This window comes from Danaus plexippus, chromosome 17 (genome assembly GCF_018135715.1).
Source record: "Danaus plexippus chromosome 17, MEX_DaPlex, whole genome shotgun sequence".
In the NCBI taxonomy this organism is placed as follows: Eukaryota; Metazoa; Arthropoda; class Insecta; order Lepidoptera; family Nymphalidae; genus Danaus; species Danaus plexippus.
The window spans coordinates 6596735-6618597 of NC_083548.1; the positions used below are offsets into that span (position 1 = coordinate 6596735).

The 21863-nt window shown below is 29.9% G+C and overlaps 4 non-coding genes across 4 annotated transcripts; all 4 read right to left on the reverse strand.

The window, feature by feature from the left end:
* Nucleotides 1-4047: 4047 nt before the first annotated feature.
* Nucleotides 4048-4119, reverse strand: Trnac-gca (transfer RNA cysteine (anticodon GCA)). Its single transcript has one exon. It is a non-coding gene; the product is annotated as a tRNA-Cys (tRNA).
* A 6707-nt stretch (nt 4120-10826) lies between these two features.
* On the reverse strand, nt 10827-10898 carry Trnac-gca (transfer RNA cysteine (anticodon GCA)). Its single transcript has one exon. It is a non-coding gene; the product is annotated as a tRNA-Cys (tRNA).
* A 6439-nt stretch (nt 10899-17337) lies between these two features.
* Trnac-gca (transfer RNA cysteine (anticodon GCA)) lies at nt 17338-17409 on the reverse strand. The gene has a single exon. It is a non-coding gene; the product is annotated as a tRNA-Cys (tRNA).
* Nucleotides 17410-21791: 4382 nt separating this feature from the next.
* Nucleotides 21792-21863, reverse strand: Trnac-gca (transfer RNA cysteine (anticodon GCA)). Its single transcript has one exon. It is a non-coding gene; the product is annotated as a tRNA-Cys (tRNA).

Here is a 21863-nt window from a genome sequence, read left to right on the forward strand (position 1 = left end):
TCTTTGTAGGTTGATTTTAAAACCAATTTTTAGAAAAGGTTTAATAAGCATATGCGAATAAAGAACTTTTAAAGCATAGGACATAATAATTTAGTCTTCTTCTAATAAATGAGTACACGCAACATAAATAGAATTTACATTTTCGGTATCATTACAATTTATGACACCTAACCAAGCTGTTTGACTGATGACCCCTTTCACCCCTCTCTCGTAAAGTATCCAATAAACTAATTGCTAGTTAAAGTCACCAGTAACTGCACTTCTCAATTTGACAAAGTTCCAGTAACACTCATCATATGATTAATCTGACCCGTAACTTGGTATATCGTCTGCCCATTAGCGTGTTTACTGGACAGTAAAATAGCACACACAAACTTTTCGTACATACATACTTTTCACTCATGTATTCTATCTGTTGCTTAAAAATTTATTTTGTTGATCATTGAACAATAAGAATCTTCTACGCTGCAACGATTAACAAAGATTTAAATTTCGTGTCTTATTTGTTACATATTTTTTTGCAACACTTTTTATGCATTAATATTGTTTGCTGTCTGATTAAAAAAAAATTATAATTGCTGTCTCAAATGGATCGTGTAGAGAGTTACAGTGTTTTTAATTAAACTTCAAACATTTAACTGGATACTCACCCAGTGTATCCGTAGTTTAAAAAAAATATAACTATGTATTATTAAGGCAATAAAAAAGACGTTGATTAAACCCGATCCCATTTTTATGGGGTTATGAATTTGAATAATTTCATTAATATTATTTTATTCAAAATAAAATTTTAATACAAATCACAATAAACAGTGATGCAAAAATGGATATAATTTGTGAACCGATACTTTTTACAACAATTTATTACAGCTAATCCAAGGGTACGTGATAAATAATGTAAATAAATAACTCATAATGTTATGAGGACCTTCGATATGTGTTAGTAATATTTTTTATCTCATACGCTGTCAGAAACAAAACAGACGCGACCTGTTCCCAAACACAACCCTAAAAAGATATTTGTAAAAAGCTTCTCAAGTGATTCATATTTCAACCACTTTTTAATTAGGTTACACTTAATATACATACGGAAAATCTATTTTTTTTTTATCAGAGCTGTCAAACAAGCAGACAGCCTGCTTGATGGAATGTAGTCACTGTCGCTCATGGACATCTGCAACATAAAAGATGTTGCAGATGCATTGCCGGTCTTGATTGTGAAAAAGGGAGAGGAAAGGGTGGATAAAGCGATAAGGTAACCGGCTCTCTCATTCATCGGACGAAACGCAGACATTAAAGGCTACTTCACACCGATCTTCTGTGAGAGGGTGGCACTTCCCCGGTCGAGCCACCCCATGTTCGAGCTGTAGAAACTTGACTACACACATCTAGACTCTTACCACCTGATAGAAATGAATAATTATTTATTAGTTTCATTTATTACTCACTGGGAAAAAATACCTTAAAAGTCATAAATTAAGAAAATGATCAAGTTTAAACCTTTCTCTCTCCACCTGCTTCTATTGAAGATACGTGGAATTATCCTATGTTAGTTACGCAGATTTGCACTATCCCTGACGAAATGATCCTCTTTACTTTTCAGATTGGAGACCCTCACAAATATATTGTTTATTATTTGAAACAATATTGGTATAACATTATTTTAGTTTAACTACATAAATTATAAATAAATGTCTATGTAATATTTTAATTGTCTTGCATTTTCCGCATTTAATGTCACTCAGTTTATTTTTTTCTTTTATGAACTTCCGTAACAAAATTAACATATTTTTTTTTTACTTTAATAATCGTCGTTGATCTTACCTTTGAAATATTGAATGTGATACGCTCATATTTCTAATTACTGATAAGCTATATATGAGAAAGCTGTAACAAATTATGTTATAACATTTCGTTTGTATTATTAGGCACTATAGTATACAGTTGTGTCACAAACGCTGACGTTAATTAAGGTACTTTGATTGCACATTGAAATCATGATGTGGTGTAACAGAGGTATATATTTAGGTCTATATGATAAATAATAAAAAAATATTCACGACATATTAATGGATTCCCGTAAAAGTTCGTATGTTACGTTTAAAAAAATAATATTTTAGGCCTACAAATGATAAAAAGTCAATTTCTTTAACAAATTTTTTCTGATTGTTCCAAATAATCTTATTTTGTTACCTTTTTTAGGGTACTATTTTTGATCAGCAACTTTTTTAAAAACGCTGTGATATTAACGTTTCATTAAATTCGATTTTTTTTGGACAAGTTTAGAATAAAATTAATTCTCGGTTCTAGTACTACCCAAACAAAACCTAGTATAATTTTTTGGACCATAGAGGCGGCTTAAAATATAAGAGGAAAAATTAAAAATAAATCTTTTGTACCAATTACTCTCAGCAAGCCCTTTCATTTGTTAAACGTATTGAGGGAGTGATTTAAACTCAAACAAGGTTATAGGTACAGTCAATTTAAATATCCAAAGTTATAAAAAACTCAGACCTGGCTGAAGATTGTTAGATTTTTCCAAACTGCCCGGAACAAATGCCCGGAAAAAAATCTGGGATTAAAGATAATTAAAAAACATTACCATTTTGCAAAATCGTAATGTTTTATCTTAAAACAAGTCCAAAAAAGAATCGTAGATCAAATTGCTATCTAAAAAAATTTAATAAAATACCTTTTTTTCTAATATACATCGTTTTTAATACATAATAATTCAAAAAGTTGAAAGCGTTACAATCATCCTAATATATACGTATAAAGTACGGGTACATAACACTTATCAAAAATAAATATCGTTTTATCGTATAGCTATCAAATATAACATCAGAATAAGAAGTCAGCACGTCTTCTAAAACCCCTCCAGGTATAGTATAATGCAGTACACGTGTAAGTAAATGCGCATTTGGTTTTAAAAGTCGTCGCTTATTTTGCACCCACGATATAAATGGAGAACGTGAAAAAAAGTCCAAGTTAAATTGCAAATAATAAAACAAGTATATTCAAAGATTTTGTACTAGAGTACAAAATCTTAAACTGTTTACAAACAGTCTAAGCTTGTTCTGAAACTGTGACAGACGTTCTTTTTGGTCGAAAAGAATATGAATACATTTTTTTATAGGGATACAAGTTACATAAAAAAAAGTGATAGATGTCGCTATTACAACTTTTTTAATAGTTATATCTCTGAAACTGTGGCTATTACGAAATAGAAAATTTGATTTTTTTTTTGATAATTTTATTATCCGATATACAACTTTTTGTAACAGCATTCGTAAAAAGCTTCTTAATTATTTAAAATTTTAAGCACATTTATAAAATGTTGTTGTTTATACATCATAAATATGTCTTCTATTAGAGCAAAAACAGATTAATCTATACATATTATTAAACAAAGTACCCCGCCGCTTCTGTCTGTCTGTCTGTTCGCAATAAACAGAAAAACTACTGCACCAATTGTCAAGCTGTTTTCACCACTCGACAGCGTGATTCTCGCGAAACGTTTTAATATATAATTTGTTAATGTTTTGTATTGATTTGTGTGTACATTAACGATATTTGTTGAAGATGTCGGGAAAAAAAGAGCCGTCTGTCAGCTTCTAACGAAAATGCTGCCAAATCCCTTTGAGATATAACAAAACAATGTATAGTGGAATTGTGTATTTTATTTAGGTCTAGGAAAAGTTTGCGATGGCATATGTCTATTTCTTAAGGATAACATATTATATCCATTTTACAACTTTTAAAACTTGTCATTCCTAAAGTGTTTATTGGAAAGCTATTTCCATAAATACGGTACTAAGTCTTATCAAAATAAATTACTTCGTTTTCAAGCCTACATCAGTATCTGTAAATTAGTTTTTAAATCATTTAAATCGGGCGCACCATTTGAAAGTTATCAAAATGTAAGTTTAATAATTCTCAAAATTAAAAAGACTATTTTATATTTTTGTAAAGAGCCCGTGCGAAGCCGTGGCCGGTACCTAGTAATATTTATACCATAAAAAATTCAAGAACAACAAAACTAAGGCAAGGGGACACCCGGGTTTGAACCGGGGACCTCTCTATCTGCAGTCGAATGCTCTACCACTGAGCTATATCCCCGTTATCAACTAATATATATTTATGATATTTTAATAACTTTATTAACTCTCTATTGCAAGAATAAATTTTGAAATGCTTTTAAAGACTATTGGTTTAAACGTGATTTGGAGGTGAAGGCAGATATGAAGTGGTAAATATTTTTTAGTCACCAATATGTATAAAATTGTATGGATTTTTATTATATTGGTAATATTCATGGATAACGGATTTTGTGGTTCCTTTTTATTAAGAAAAATCGAACACTGAATTATTTAAGTTATTCTAAGTATTCCAAATAAGTATGTGTAGACGAGTACTCTCATTCCGATGAAAACAAGACAAAAACATTTACGAGAAATCAAATATGGAACTTAGATTTTTTGATGAATTAAGAAAAAAAATAGGTGACTCTTAGGTAACCCAATTCCATGAGTACAGTTGAAAAGTTAATTCAGGTATTTGGATATAATTTTGAGTTTAAGAAATCGAGTAAAATGTAACCAATGCAAATTAAAATCGCCTATCGTTCAATTATTACATTTTGTTTTAATTGTGTCTATTATTTAATGTGAAATGTGATGATGATTCTATATAGTAATTGATAATTTATAGCATTAAATATTAAGGCCAGTCTAATTATAACGCCTGCTGAAAGTTTTAGATTTCGTCGATTCGACAACAATATCAAACTATCTTTCTTTGTATCTGGAACAGGAATTATTTTTGTATCTGTTGAGCCATTAAGTTTATTAATATGAAATTTTGCATATGAATTGAATAAGATTAGAAATTGAAAATAGTTCATTTATAAATAATGCAGATACTGAAATCCGGACCATACAAAGTAAATTTGATGTAAAGCTCATTAAAAAGTTGAAGTTAAGTTTTGAACATCTTGGTAAATTCTAACAAGTAAGTAAAAATAGTAAGTTTGAGATTTATAAGGAAAATTTGTTGGTAGAAAAAAAAATACCTCCGGGATTGAACCAAGTAACCCACATTAATGAGTTATATTCGTCTTAAGAAGCTGTGTAATATAGAAAATATAAAACCATTTATGTATGTATATCAATCTGATAAAAATATAAAATTAAAACGATCCACTTTTTATTTTGTTTTAAAATAACATGGGTCATTCTTTTAACGATCTTATTTTTAAATATGACAAATGCATTATGCATGAATAAAATATTGAAAATACCGAGTATACATTTCATCGACTGATCACAAAAAAAAATTAGAGTTTAATCTTTCTATCATCTTTGTACAATAATAAAGTAAATTTTTAACTGCACAGTCTAGCTTGTACGTGTATTTGAGAGTATTTTTTTGTTTGATACAATTTTAATTAATTAAAAATTATAACTGAATATTATGTTACATAAAGAACAAACATATATATATATATATACGTTTATACGTTTGTCCCTTGCATTTTTTTAACCAAATCAAAGAATGTTAGAATTAAAAGAGCTTAAACAATGTTTTAAATGAATCAAGTAGCTTTTGTGTTGTGCTTGCAACTGTATTGTTAAGTTGATAAATAACTTTTTCACGTATTTTTATGTAAACATAGTACTTCTGCATTGGAATTAGTTTATAAAACAATGGTAATCATTATGTTAGTTTATACATATATAGAAATGTCATAGGAAAGATTAATTTAAATATATAATGAAATACGTGAAAAAATAATTTAGAAAACATCAAAAGTTACAGAGAAGAGAGAAAACCAAAATAGGTTTAACTTTCTCATCTTTAAGACTAAGTTGCTGGTGAAGTTGCTCTCAAAGCGTAACAAATTTGGCAATACAGACAAGATAATAAAAAATAATCTATTCAGGGGGCAATCAGATTCGAACTGGGGAACTGATGTTTTTAATCTATGGGTTTTATTTTTAATAATAAAAACGTGGTAATATAAATTTTAACTTTTAAAGGCAGTTGAAAGCCTGAAAAAATCACTAAAAGCTTCACTGATGTCTGAGCAGTATAATAAATGAACTTTTTCGACTAGATGCCCTCCTTAAAACAGAATTCTCTTAAAAGTTAGATTGAATTTAAATTACGTTACATTTATTAAATGAAAATTGCTTTAAAACTGCTTTACTATAACTATTATATGTTTAATGATTTTTAACTAGTAATATTCGTTTTTACGAAAATGTTCTTCAATTAAATTAGAAAAATTTAGACTAGAAGGGTATTAGTGTTGTAAGGAAATTCTATTACTTTTCAATTAAAAAAACCAAGAGATTTATCATGTAGATGTGGTTCTTGATTCTTCTACTTAAGTTATGATATATTATGTGACGCTTTTAGATATATGACTTAACACAACTACCTATTATATATTGTTAAAAATAATTTTAGGCACTACTCCCACTTATTTGCTTTATTTATTTGCTCCACAACTCGTAACAGAATCCCAAACCATAACTTACATAATATTTATAATACTCAATAGTAACATATTTAGGCGAGAGTAAGTTACAATATCACACAGAGGGTGCTAGGTTCCTGCTATAAGAATTCCCAATTAATATCAGAATATAAATAACGTAAAGTTTAATATTATACGGTACACCATACTTTAAATTATTATAAATAATAATTATAACAATATTTATAAGGATAAGTCCAGTTGTAATAACTAAAATCCAATCATTAACAAATTTTAGTTCAGTATGTAATATTTGTATTAGAGCTACATTGTTGGCTAGCATGCAATTGTTCTCTATCACAAAGGCTAAAGCTAATTGAAGCACTTTGATTGGAGACTACAACATGATAGACTACTAACAAAGGTATTCTATATCACAGTAATTCGGCTGTACCATACATGAAAGTAAAAAACATATGATATGCAATTTTTCAGGATTCTCACATTTCGCGTTGGGTGACTTGTTAAATGGTAGATGTTAAAAAAAAATTAGTATTTTAACCGCGTTGTAATTAAGGATTCTGAACTATCCCAAAAAGGTTTACTACATTTTCCAGTGCACTTTCTCCGTAACAAAAATATTTGCAACTTTTCTCTCATGGAAGACGTAATTCTTATTTCCCATTTCTTTCAGGGAGCTTAAATGGAAAAAAACTAATTTCATTTCATACCTGTAATGCGAGTGTATATTAATAACCTGTCTGTCACCTTAGGAATTTCATCATTTTGGATCGAAGATGACTTCAAATAATGGGTTGTCTAATATCTATTATATCCGCTTTTTTGCTCTTTATTCAATGCTTTATAAAAAGTATTGCAGTGATCGGATTTAGTTCAAATATGCACCGATTTGTTCAATAATCTGTTTCCATCTAGACAGCAACTTCATTTTTCCCCTCTCATAAAAGCTCCTCTCCTCATTTGCGAAGAATTCGGACAGCCATTTTTCACAAGCCTCTTTTGAGTTCAACTTTACATCACCAAGAGCATTGGCCATGGACATGAACAGGTATTAATCACTTACTCTATGTCCGGGTTATATGGTGGATACGATAAAGCCCGCCATCTGTGCTCCCGTAGCTACGTCTGGCGTTGTTCTGGTAGAACACTACACCATTCCTGTAGGCCAATTCTGGACGCCTCTGGTGGATCGCCTGCTTCAAGCGGTCCAGTTTTTTGTAGTAGATGGTAAAGTTAAGTGTCTGGCTATATGGGATCAGCTCATAGTGGATAATTCCCTGCCAATTCCACCAAACACACAGCAAAACCTTTCTGGCCGTCATCCCGGCTAGGAAACTGTTTGGGACGGTTCATCGGCATTCGACCACGATCGTTTTCGCTTGATATTGTCCTATGTGATCCATTTTTCCGTCGCCCGTCACTATCCGCTTCAAAAATGGGTCGGGTTCGTTCCATTCTAGTAGCATATCGCAGGCGTGGATTCGGTCCCGAGGTTTTTTTGCGTCAAATCATGTGACACCCAAAAATCAAGCTTGTTTTTATATCTGGCTTTCTGCAGATGGTTTAAAATGGTTTGGTGAATAACGCCTATCTCCTTGGCGATGTCACGAGATACCACATACCGGTCTAACTCGATGTTTTCCATGATTCGATCGTTATTCGTCGTCACAGATCTTCCGCCGGCTGGCTTATCCATGGTATCGTTTTCATTAGCTCTGAATCGTCGAAACCATTCCTCCGCAGTGAGAAGTGATAGAGTACCATCCCCCAAAACAACATTAATCTCACGGAAACTTTCTGTAGTGGATTTGCCTTTAACGAAGAAAAACTTTAATATAACGCGAAAAATCTAAACATGTAGTGTCATCTAAACTAAACTTGTGCAAACGAGTTGAACATATTTGCTTCACGAGTGATTTGCAAGAAACCCCTCGAGGAAATACAGTTCTACAATGTGAATACAATAATAAATGAGAAGACGTTCATTCTTAACACTTAAGAGTGTTTTGAGACCATCAAATCAATCATAGACGTTTGAATAAAAATTGAATTTATAAACAAACTTAGCACGAATAATAAATTTAAATATAATAGCTTTAGTAAATATCGGGTGACCAACCTTTGTTAAAGTTTGATTTTTAACCTTTGGCAGTAATAAAAATCAATAAAAATAATATTTGAAAATTTTTAATTTTCGATATATGCACAATCATGTGCATGCATCATAACCACTTTCTCGACAATCATAAACACGGTTCAAAACTTCACAAAAGGTTACGAATTCGTGGTCACCGTAGCTTGATTTATTTTCGCGTAAACTTCGGACTACTTGTGATTTTGTACGGCGATTAATTAGACAATTACGAATTTCCACAGCCCTCCCGGTATGTGCGAATATCTGACGATATTCATATTTTTCCTTTTGCCAAATAAGTAGCATTATTCTCGTCAATTAGTAAAAGCGATATACACACCTACCAACATCTTTGAGTTCATTGGTATAGAGAAAGGAGGTAAAACAAACGTAACCTATGTTGAGAATATGATTTTGTGAATATATTGCTTAATAATTAACATTAGCAATACTTTTAACATTTTCTGTTTATGGTGGTCTATATTGTGATTACGTTTGTGTGGGTCCATTTGCTGAACTTTAACTTAAATAAAAGCTCGTAAAATGTATTTATTACTGTTTTATATAAATAACTTAAACCTTTTGACTAAAAAATTGATCCTCAACTTAGTCCAGTGCAATCTCTTGTTCATGAATCGAGAAATAGAGACCCTGTTTTCGGAGATAAGACATAAGATGTTTATTGGATGTACGGAGGTAATGTTGTTCAGTACGCTTGTTTTGTTTTGGAACCGATCATTATTTTTGTGCCCACCAATGTTATCCATGGTTGTAAATTTAACTGGAAGTCAGAGCAATGTTAGGAATTATTTCTTCAATCTTTTTATATTTATTACATGTTTTATAAACTTTTCGCTATTGATTGGTATTAAGAGAAATTGCTGTTAAATATGGAAACGGATATTTTCTTTTAAAACAAATTAAAACGAATATGCTACATAATCATTTCTGTTTGGAAACTAAATAAAATGGATTTTTATTCCTCTAAAAATGTGTTGTGAAATTTGTATGATTGATTTTTATTTTTGTATTTGTTTGACGCCAAAAAGTGCCGTTCTTGGATACAAGCCTCTATTTTTATATCATCTTCATCAACCCTTTTTTTTAATATTATATTATACATATTCATACTGTTTACACCGGAACAACAAACAGTTGTTTATATTTATATTTATTCATGGATCGACATGTCTTAAAACAATTTATTGGAGCTTAGTTCTTTTTATGCGAGAAGTAATAGAAAAAAAAATCTTGTATTATGACAGCGTTTAATTTTTAAAAGCAGACGTTGTTTTCAGAAGCGCTGTTAGCGAAAAGGCGGACCCAACTTAAACACATACAAATTCAAGGTTACATCAGATTATTATCATGAAGCTTAAAAATTATTAAATATTAAGACCAAATTATAATTACATTATTCAGAATAATGTGTAAATTTTATTGGCTTTTTTATGAAAAAAGTTGTACAAAACATATACAAAGTTGCTAAAATTATTTTTGCATTTTAGAACCCTACATTTCAAAGAGGAAGGGAAAAAAGATTGATGAGAAAGGAAAAGGAAAGTAAATTTTGAATGTCATGAACAAGAAAATTTGTTAGGCATTAATATAACAGATATTTTCCCAAAAAAGGCTCAGAATACAATGAAGCACATAGTTATTTTTAAGCAACATTTTCTATCTAACAGGTACTAGTAGTATATTGCAATCAAAATTACTAAATAATATAAGAGTGACGTGATAAGAAAGTCCTAAATTGATATCACAAATTTACATATAGAAAAAAAATGTATATGTATTTTAATGTATATGTAATTTTTACTGTCTAGAAGGAATCTGCTAAAATAATATCACGCATATAGACAACAATTAGTTTTTATTTACCTCCAAAACATATTAGGGTTGACTTTTCAGATACAATTAAAAAATCTATTGTTTTATACAGTACATTTTTTCAACGTCACATATGTGTTTTAAAATTGATAAGATTAAATTTAATTTTATATCATCTACAACGTGTAAGGAAAATAGTCTAAAAAATTAACAAAATATTATAGGTTACACAAGACAGAAACACGCATATGTTATGACAAATATTTTTACTTAGGAGTAATAAGAAAGGCAAAAATTAGGAATAAATCCTTTTGAATAATCTGGATACTGCTTTTGCAGTAAACTAAAACTAAAAATAGGGGACACCCGGGTTTGAACCGGGGACCTCTCGATCTGCAGTCGAATGCTCTACCACTGAGCTATATCCCCGTTATTACTATTGCATTAATGTATAGTTATGATATTTTAATTATCCTAAGTAACTTATTACAGAGGAATTAATTTATATTATGCCTTTAAACACTGTATATTTTAAAGTGACTTGAAGGTTAAATTATAAACAACCCTACTTTTCAAATAGGGTTGTCAAGAAAATCTTTATATTATTTTTTATAATTCATAGTGAATAGTTACATCTAGTAATAGAAAGCAAGTGAATTAAATGGAAAAAGTATACTAAGCAATCATAGTAATGAAAGCGGAATATAACAAAAGGATATTAAAAGCTTTCATCGTTCAACTATCATGTCTTGTTGGAACTGTGTCCATTATCAATGATAAATGTTATGAGCAATGTAAACAATTAATTTATAGTTATTAGTTTAAGTTCATTTAAAAAATAGAAAAATTAAAATTTTGCAAATTTTATTTATGGTTAAGTAATTTTTACCATAGCCATCGTTTGTTCTCATCTTAACATAAGTATAATTATAGGTATTACTTTTAATTGATTCTTTAACAGAATTTATCTTTGTATCCTTTGTCACATTTGTGTATAGATTATAGAAATTAATATTTATAAAACCATGATAAATAAAATGTGTGTATTGGTAGTAAGGTACAGAACAAAAAATAGGCCATTTTCCAATAACTGGAAATGTAATGATCGAAATTGGACAATTAAAAAAGTGCCAATTTTTTTTAATATATATTTTTTTCCAAACCATCTAACAGTAGAAGAAGTTAAAATAGTAACCGATAGTTTTAAATAAGATTTTTTTTGTAATTAGAAACCGAAATGGATTGGTTTCTAACGTCCTTTATGAAGGGTTAAAAACATAAGTACAGGCTCTTGGGCTTTATGGAGGTCAAATAGTATAATAAATATTCTAAGAAACAACACGCTGTATGAAAAATAACTCTGTATGAAAAAGTAATAATAAAATCGTTTCACTTAAAAGTCATGGCACACACACGACACTTTGTTTTAATGAAACGGGTATCATTCTTCTTATTACGTTCAGAAGCATAAAGGATTTGTCTCTGAGGTTGAGACTAAGACTCCCTGATAAAGGGTAAATAACGAAAGTCTGAGTCCGTACGTTCTTGGGTTTTATAAAAGTTCTTCTTAATTCTACAGTTGTGTGTTCCTATGTTCAATATTCCACAGTTATTGTATCAGGCACAAAAAAAAAATCACTTCACTTCAAGAATATATTTTTTTTATACAGAGAAAGTGTATATAAAAGTTTGTTTTTAGTTAGTACCTAACATAAAATAAACGTGGTTAATATGGAAGACCAAATCAAAAATAAAAAAAGTTTTGAAACAAAATTTGAGAAAAACTTTAGCGGATTATTTGAGAGTTACTTTAGACATACCAAAACCAAATTTCTTCAAATTTTTATACATATAAGCGTCTGATAGAATTTCAATATTATGCCATTGTTTACAATATTTTGCTAAAGAATCGTGTAGAGTTGTTATAGAAGCGTTATAAAGGTAGCGTAGTAATGGTGTACATACTGAAACAATAGTTTTTCAGAATAAGCAAAATAAATTAAAAGCAGAATTAATTCATTTTTTTTTTCTAAATTAAATTTCTTGATTAGGTTTTCCAAATCACCATTATAAGGCAATATCATAAAATAAACGTTTTTTGGTAAACAATACCGTAAATATTATGACAGAAATATAAATATAAAAATTTATTTTTAGATTCATAAGATTAATATTCGTTTTCAGATGAAAAAAAAAAATACTATCACTCGTACGTGAAATCCGAACCAAGTTATATTGCTTTAGTTCGTGATGAGTTTTAAAAAATAATAATAAAAACAATTGTCTATTCTAATTGTCTATTTAAGTATATCTACTTTGAGAAAGCTCCGTCATTTGATTCCAATATTGTGGGGGAACATTAAAAGCCCGTCTGCCATCTCGGGTGTTGGCAAATCATCCATGTCTGATCTAGGATGACATTATATACTTAATCATGAAATGTCTAGACTTATGTCAAAATTGAACATAAGCCTCAGTAAGGCTTTTTCCTGGAAATATTTCATACATACGTTTTTGAAAGATGTTGGCTTTTATGTATTGCTTAATAAATATCTCGAGTTAATAAACTAGCTCTCTGTAATTCGAATGTAATGTAAAGATGTAAACACATGTCTTATTTACGAATAGAGAAATATTGGTTAAGAATAATGTTCTCATATACTGACTAGACATTTATTGGGCTTTAATTACCTTAGAGCTTTTAGGACAGTCATTAAATTATTATTTATTGACATGTCTATAGTACAGAAATACATCTTAAATAAGTTTTAAAGACAAAAACCTGTTTCGTGAATTAAATGTTTGTAGTCTTTTGTTTAATAAAACAAGGGAAAATTGTTCTGCGTTTGTGGAGAAGTTTTCCCAGATATTTTTCAAATGAAAACAATTTTCTTTTGTATCAGATTTATTTCTGTGTTTTTGAGATTACAAATACTGCAGTTGTCTTGACATTCAACTACCTCTCACATTTCCTTACTTTTTATATTTCTATATTGACACTTAATGATATCTAAGACTATCGCGAGCATTTATTAAAATAAATTAAATTAAGATTTGTATTGAATGCGTAGTTAACTGAAAATATTAGTTTTATTTTTACTCTTTTTTAGATATATATATATATATTTTTAATGATATATAAGTTTATTTCAACGGGTCTTTATAGTGAAAATATCTCCAGCATTCCTACGTTAAAATATTACTTTGAAAATAGTTATTTGGTTGCGTTATTATTTATTTTATTTAAAAGTTAATATAATAAAGTATTTTTTTTATTATGACAAAGGGGGCAAACAAGCAGATGGCCTACCTGATGGAGGTAGTAACCGTCGCCCATGGACATCCGCAAAATAATTTTTCGGGTGCGTTGCCACCCTTATTTGGGGAAGAGTGAGAGGAAAGGTTCGGAAAAGGGAAAGGGTGGGAAAAAGGAAAAGGCAACCGGCTCTCTCACTCATCGGACGAAACGCAGCCATTAGAGACTGTTTCAGGCCGATCTTCTGTGAGAGGGTGGTATTTCCCGGTCGAGCCAGCCCATGTGCGAGCTGTAGAATTTTAACCACAGCTAGGCTTTACCATCTTAAAAATATTGTAATTAATGGGAATAATGTTGTAATATCTTATTTTACATCTCTTTGTAGATAACAAAGAGTTGTAGTATATGAGAAGTATGTTTTATATATGTCGCGCCGACAGCCTTCTCGTATCGAAAATATTCCTTTTCGTGTATTCGTTCATTATAATTGTTTTCAAATTACCCACTTCACCGATGTTAATAACTTTATTAATACATCAGGTGATTAGTCTTTTCCAAGTACCCACAATTGTAATATAGAATTTACCATATAAAAGTCAAAGCATAATCGTACTGAATTCATTCTACATTGGTCGCTCTTAGGAGCCACAGTGGTAGAATCTCCGCTATACAATTCTTGACATTCATTGTAAGAATTTGTTAGCAATAAACAAGTATCATTTTGAGTAAAGACTATCTTTGCTTCAAAATGGAAGCCTGTCCATCGTCATTGGTACTTAACGCCCAGACTCGAAAGCCTTTTTAAGGACTAGGGTCTTGGCCAAGGTTCCACGAGGATCCCCGCGCTCTCACATATATTAATAATATATAATTTAATATATGTATTTATAGTATTATAATTCTGAATAAATAACGGAATCTATTCGTATAAAGCTTTGAGGCTGAAGTTTCGGATTTCCAATTAAGAGATTTGAGAGAAACATTATTTTGGACTGAAAGAACTTTGAGGAACTTTTTACTTAATAAAGTAGGTTTAGTGTGATTTGTGACCTTATTGTGTATGTCATAAAATAACTATATAAGGACATTTTAACAAAAATTTATCCCTATAGTTTTATAAAATATGTGAGAAATATTACAAGTATTATCCCTTATAAAGAAGTATTGAAATAGTCGGAGTTATTATTACTTTAAACTACAAAGAACAAACTAAAGAAAAATTTCCAAGAAAGTAAAAAAAGTTAAAATAAAATTAAGGGAGATGACTTTAAAAAATTTTAATAGAGAAAGAATTGGAATAATTGGGAAGCTGTAAATCTTTTAAATCTGATATCAAAAAAAGTCGCCATGGATTTAAAAGATTAACATATGTTCTAATGTTGTTATTGATGTCGTCTTGGAGACTTATTCAAGGTTTTGTATCCGTTTTGACACTGACGGCACGGTGTTTAATCTAGCCAGACTCACCTTGAGGTGTCGTCCTGAGATTTTTATTGTTGACAATTTGTGCTTAGTTACATAATCCTAGAAGGCAAGAAAGTAAATCAATAAGATACAGGTTGTTTAACTCTGTTATATGGGGAGCACAATTATAGTCTATCGCAACCTCGATGTTGTAGCATATCAAAGATACCACAATGTACTTACGGTGTTTGGTAAGCTAAATTTGAAAGTCTTCTACTCCCATGATTTGAGTTGTGTGTGTGTTTTTTTTTTTCAAAAACATTGTACTCATTTTATTAAATGCTTACTTCATTTAAATTTGTGTAATAATTATGTCATTTATTGTACTCTGTTAGACAGATTTTAATCGAATTTGGATTCTAAAAGAAAATATTCATTCATGTCTTAACATGTCTGAACTTGCTCGATATTCGTAAACACTGTTCACGCGGACGGGATAGAATGGCACAATTTTAGTTTACCTGCACAAGCAACGAAGCACACGGTTACAATTACATGTGATGAATACTTGCCTTTTTTTAATATCAAAAATTATTATGCTTACTTTACATTTGCAATAACACTTTCAACTCGATAAATAATCTGCAAAATTAATGCACTGTTACACAATAAATGCATTTTTTGTTCAGCAATAAACAAAACACTAGATGATTAATTCTATTCACTTATATTTATTATTGAAAGTAATTACAAATGTTTTATTGCTATCTATTTCGTATGTTACAGCCTAGTATTTGTTTGACAAAAACTAACTCCTTTGCTGTGGGAGGGTCGGCGATTGAAACCATATTTTTGTTTTACTTTTTCAAAACCCAACGTGTAACGGATTGTTGCATTTTATTGATTTATATATTTAAATGTTTGTGATATCAAAAAGTGTGATCGCCCATCATTTAGCACTGGTTTTGGTTTGTTTATTTAATGCTATATTTATATAACTCTTTCAATAACGAGCAGTATAACCTCTAATTTTGCAGGACCTCAGAATCTAACACTGTTTTATTTACAACTAGAAAATAAAAAGAGAGATTAAGAAGGAAGAAAGTAATAGCTTCTAAGAGCTTTATTATGTAATAATTTCATCAAGTTATATTTGTTGTTGCTTGTAAGTTTTATAAAAAAAATTTTGTTCCATTCGTAAAAGTACAATGTATTAAAAGGACGATGTTAATTGATTGAATAATCTTAATAATGCAAATAAAGGCACTTTATAAATGTAACAGAAAACGAACTCGTCATTACCAGAGCAGCTGAATTAAATATCACCCTGTTTGTGAGACCAATGTTGTGCCAATAGTATGTATGAAACAAAAATACGTAATGCATCCTTCGCCCTTGGTCGACTCTGCTGATATGATTCTATATAATAATTAATTTGTCCAAAGAAACAGCAGTAAATTTTTAAAATTATGAAAGAAAAATTATAAACCGCCGTACAAGTTCAAGTAAACGGAACTTTGTAATAGAAATAAAATCCAACTTTTTTACTTTTAAATATGATTTTGTTTGTAGTCTTAAAGTTGTATTTTATTTATTTATTAAGGTTACATAGGAAAAAATTAAATAATATTTTAAATAGTTTAATTGTTTTAAAGATGAATAATTTTTATAACACTATTGCTGGAACATATCTTTGATAACTTTAAAAAACGTATATAGAAGTATGTTTAAATATAATACTGAATAATAGAATTAATTCGAATAAAGCTTTGAGGCTGAAGTTTCGGATTTTCAATTAAGAGATTTGAGAGTAACATTATGTTGAACTGAAAGAACTTTGAGGAACTTTTAACTTAATAAAGTAGGTTTAGTGTGATCTGTTACTTTTATGTATTATGTTATGTTATAATAAATTTATAACAAAATTGTTATGTTAACATATTTGTTAGGTTATAATGATATTTCTTTTTCTGATATTTTATTATTTTCTGAAATATTATACAATATTTTTCTTACAACGAGGTTGTGAAGCAGTCTTATTAACGATTTTTTTAAGGCAACACAAATGACAAAAATATGAAAAAAAATTAAAAGCAAACGTAGAATCGATGGAATAAAAGAAAAATTGATTCTTGGTTATATCTCCTAAATGTTTCACAACAATTATAAAATTGTTGTGATGGATTTAGAAGAAAATCAAAAGTAAATAGGGGACACCCGGATTTGAACCGGGGACCTCTCGATCTGCAGTCGAATGCTCTACCACTGAGCTATATCCCCACACAATATCAATTTATATAATGTGATGTTGCCTGGTTAATCTTTTATTATGACACATATTTTAGTCATGTAAAGAAAATATACACTCTCAGTTGTCGTTTGAATAATATATTGCGTTGTTTCCAATATCGAGTTTATTGTTTAGTTTCGAAGACATAAGAGGGTGAAGAGATGAAGGTAGTTCTGACAACTTGAAAATTTATGTACAATATAAATAATTAAATAGTCTATCGAATCTAGACAGGAGACTCCCCGAATGGAACCTTCCATAAAAGTTCTGTGCAATGTAGTGTAAAGTAATTTTTTGTAAAAAAATTTATTTCAAAGAGAACGTCTATAAAATATTGTTATCGTTTTAATTATATTGAGTATTTTGAATGTATGGTTTTTGTACACTTTTAACTTTTAAGCCCATTTTAAATTCCGTGTATGAAAATGTTAAATTAACCTTCAAAGCAATGTCTTGACGACATAGTAAAGTGAGTTTGTAAAAAATGTGGTATGTCTAATGGTGTTTATATTATTATTATTTTTTTTGACAAAAATATCGGCATCGAATTTTCACTTGAAATTAATGTCTCATAACTGCATTCAATTACTTCCTTACTATCAGTTAATTAGATTTAAATTATCAATGAATCTGCGATTGCTTTTCGTTTTTTTGGTGAATACTTATTTTTATATAGAAATTTACTGTAAATAAAGTTAAGTAAAACTAAACAAAAAACGTACAAATATATTTTTTTTTAACCTTTGTGAAGAAAATGTTGATCACGTGCAATTGTCAGGAATGTAATCCATCGTTGCTTGCGCAGGTAAACTAAATCAACCCATACCACAGTGTCGGTTTTGAACAACGTGTTTACGAATATCGAGCAGGTTCAGACATGTTAAGGCACGAATGAATATTTTTTTGGACTCCAGATTTGACAATCAAACTTTTTGGAAAATATTAAAGTTTGTAGGCATTACATCAACCAATGTTTAACATCATTTAAATATGGTATCTTTTGTCGAAAAAAACATTGCTCACTAAATTAATTAATTTGATTTTTTTTTAATTCCGTTCGTTAGAAACGTTTTTAGATATTTTTGCTTTGGAGTTTATGACAGTTTCTATATAGTTAAGCCATCATTTAGTATCTACCAAATATATTTTTGACTGTCATATTATATACAATTTCGTTGATTTATTTGAGGAACCTAAAAAAAGGATACATATATTTTTTTAATTTCGGAACGTGTATGTATTCGTGTGACGAAATTATAAAAATCTTTTTATTTCAGAAACACTCAATCAAAATTTTTACTACCTCTGTTTCGGATACAAAGTTTAATTAGTTGATTAGCCTGGAGCAATAAAAAGGACAAGTCGCAAGGAATGTTCCATGTTTATTGAAAAATTCGGATCTTCCATTATCATCTTTTACTGTCTCACAAGAAATAATTTTCACTAGTGTCAATGAAACTTTTATTTCAATATAGTTAATGTAAAGTATATCCGAAAACATACTTTCATAATATGTATTCGTATAAGTCTAGATATCATTACACAAAATTGTAAATATAAAACGGAAGGTTCATAGAAATCAATTTAATATAATTTTAAACAAGCTTTCGCGACAAGGAAGTTCATCATTCTAGTTTATATTTCTTTGTAGGAAAAGGAACGATTTTTTCTCTTTAGATATAAGTCGCTGACTTTTTTATTATTAATTTTTTTGCTCCGTAGTTATCAATGTCTATTAACGAATAAGGACCCTTAAAGTGGTTAAAATTATGTCGAACCCTGTTTCAATTCCAAAAATATATACTACAAAAAAAAAAAACAAATACATATATGTACGTAGTTAGATACACAACGTTATTTATTAATTTTCCTTAGCATTTAAATAGCAATAGGATTTTGAAGTAATACTTTTATATACAGGATATAGATAGAGTTATCAAAACGCCAATAAAGGCCACTATGGCCCACATTAGCTGACCATGTAGAATTTATATTTCCACTGAGTCGAACAAAGGCTATTTGTGTTTTAATCGCACATTAGGTATTTGATAGTTTTGTTGAAAATATTTTGTTCCAACTATGACATTTCCAGAGTAGGTACTTCTAAGAGTAAAAGAGTTCTATTACTATTCAGAGAGCAACCTGTATAACGAGTACTGTTAGGATCTTAACTGGTTCAAGAATCTTCGATATATAGCAAATATGGCCCCTGAATTTTATTACCTTTAAGTTATTATTTAAGTTACGAAATTCTGTACTTAAAATGTTTTGAGAGTTACTGCCGTACAGTTTAAGTTAAATTTTTAAAGCGCCGTTCCTTCTCTCGAATTCATACTGAATATAGAGCTTTAATATGAAACTATAATTCTTTTAAATGACACTAATAGTTTTTGGACATACTACGCGTGCTTTATTTTTAGTTAAAACTACATACTGCCGACGTTTTGGTTACTTTTCAGCAACCGTGATCACGGGCAAACGAGACGTGAATCCCGTCGTCGTCACTTTATCGTCGGCAGTATGTAGTTTTAACAAAAAATAAAGCACGCGTAGTATATCCGAAAAATATTAGTTTCATTTAAATGGATTAAACTCGCGAAAGTCTTCGATCTCATTACTATAATTCTTATCGTCTATGATATAATATCATGTACATAGAACATTTAATTTACTAAGTGGTTACCCCAAAATGTAAATATTAAATTTATCACATGTATTTCTTTGGGCTTGAGCAAATAATTGCTTTTTATTACTTCATAAAAAGTAAAATTTAGGTTTCTATCTAAAATATGTAACTTAACAGACTGTTTTTCGTGAACTTGCTGTAATTGATATATTAAATGTATTATAAAGTTTAACATTAAAGTAAAAAATTAAATTTATAAAAAAAAAAAAATTAATTGAGATCATGTGCATACATGATCTTACCAAATTATCAATATGGCCTATTGCATATTTACTCGCATTGGTAATGTCTAACGATGTTTGTTAAGAAAATTAATTGATTTTTCTATTGAATGATAAGTTTTTGCTGTAAGATACAGACAAACCATTTAAATAAAACAATGATTCTCTTAATTACTGCTCTTATTTCTTTTTTTTTTCACATTTGTAGGACGTTTCACATTTGGTAGAACCCAGGTTTGGTCAAGTAACAGCTTGAATATGAGCTGGCTCGAGTGGGGAAGTGCCACCTTCTCACAGACGATCGGCGTTAGGTATTCAGTAATGGCTGCGTTTCGTCCGGTGAGTGAAAAACCGGTTACCCTTTCCTTTTCTCACCTTTCCTTTCCCGTGATGTTGATGTGTACTATGACCTTCTGTCCTGCATCCGACTAAGATTGTTTTGAAGTGTTGAGCGTGTTTCATTGGCATGGGGTGCAGGGAGACCCCGCAAGTATGGTTAGGATCTGGGTTTTTTCCGCACCCTTATGAACCCGGGCAGATGATATGAAAATGTCTGTCAGCTAGTCTTCTTAATTGTCATCTACATCAAAGACTTATTTATTTTAAAACATACTACTCTGGATGCTCGCAGAATGGGCTAACTTTGTATTGAGGTCTTGCGGTGTTGTCATGGACATGGGATTTTATAATTTTAATGACAGATCCCAGGTGTTAAATATTGGCTAGCCATGTTTTCTATTAGAATTGTGATATTTTTTAATTATTCATTAAATATAAATCATTACTTTTCCTGACTATTTCTAGAAGAATCTACTATTTTTACTATCGATTAATAGTCTATACTATTAGCAAATAATTTAAGAGACATTGGTTTAAAGAAGATGATAACTGGAGGTATTCATGTTAAGTTCAAACAAAAATGAGCACATAAAAAAATTTTTGGAAGTATCGTATGTTAAAAAAAGGTATAAACATTCTAAAGACACTAAGATACAAATGTGACAAGACAAGCAACCACACCGTAAGGTTCGATTAAAGATCTTTATTATCCGGTTGAACTTTTGAAAAAGTATATCAAATGGCAAATCTATTTCCACTTATGTGATCTCGAAAAATATCCATCCCTGTCACATCAGAAGTTCATAAATCGATTGTGGCTTCACGACCAGACATAAAAAATAAAACTCAACTCAAATGAAGGAGAGTCTGGATGAGCTTACATTTCCCTTAATGTAGTTTGAAATTGTTGAGGATCACTGATTGGTTACGATAGAATTTTTTCATTATTGCAATCCACAATAGCTTTTATTATTTTATGAGCAAAAGAAGGTTAAAAACAAGCGTAAAAATATAGGAAAATTCTTTTTAATAATAAAAATTAATCATTAAAAAGATATCGGTGTTCTGATCGCGAGGTTTACTTGGAAATATTATATTTTTAAGCTGCAAAAAAGGCAGATTAATCAGGGGACACCCGGGCTTGAACCGGGGACCTCTCGATCTGCAGTCGAATGCTCTACCACTGAGCTATATCCCC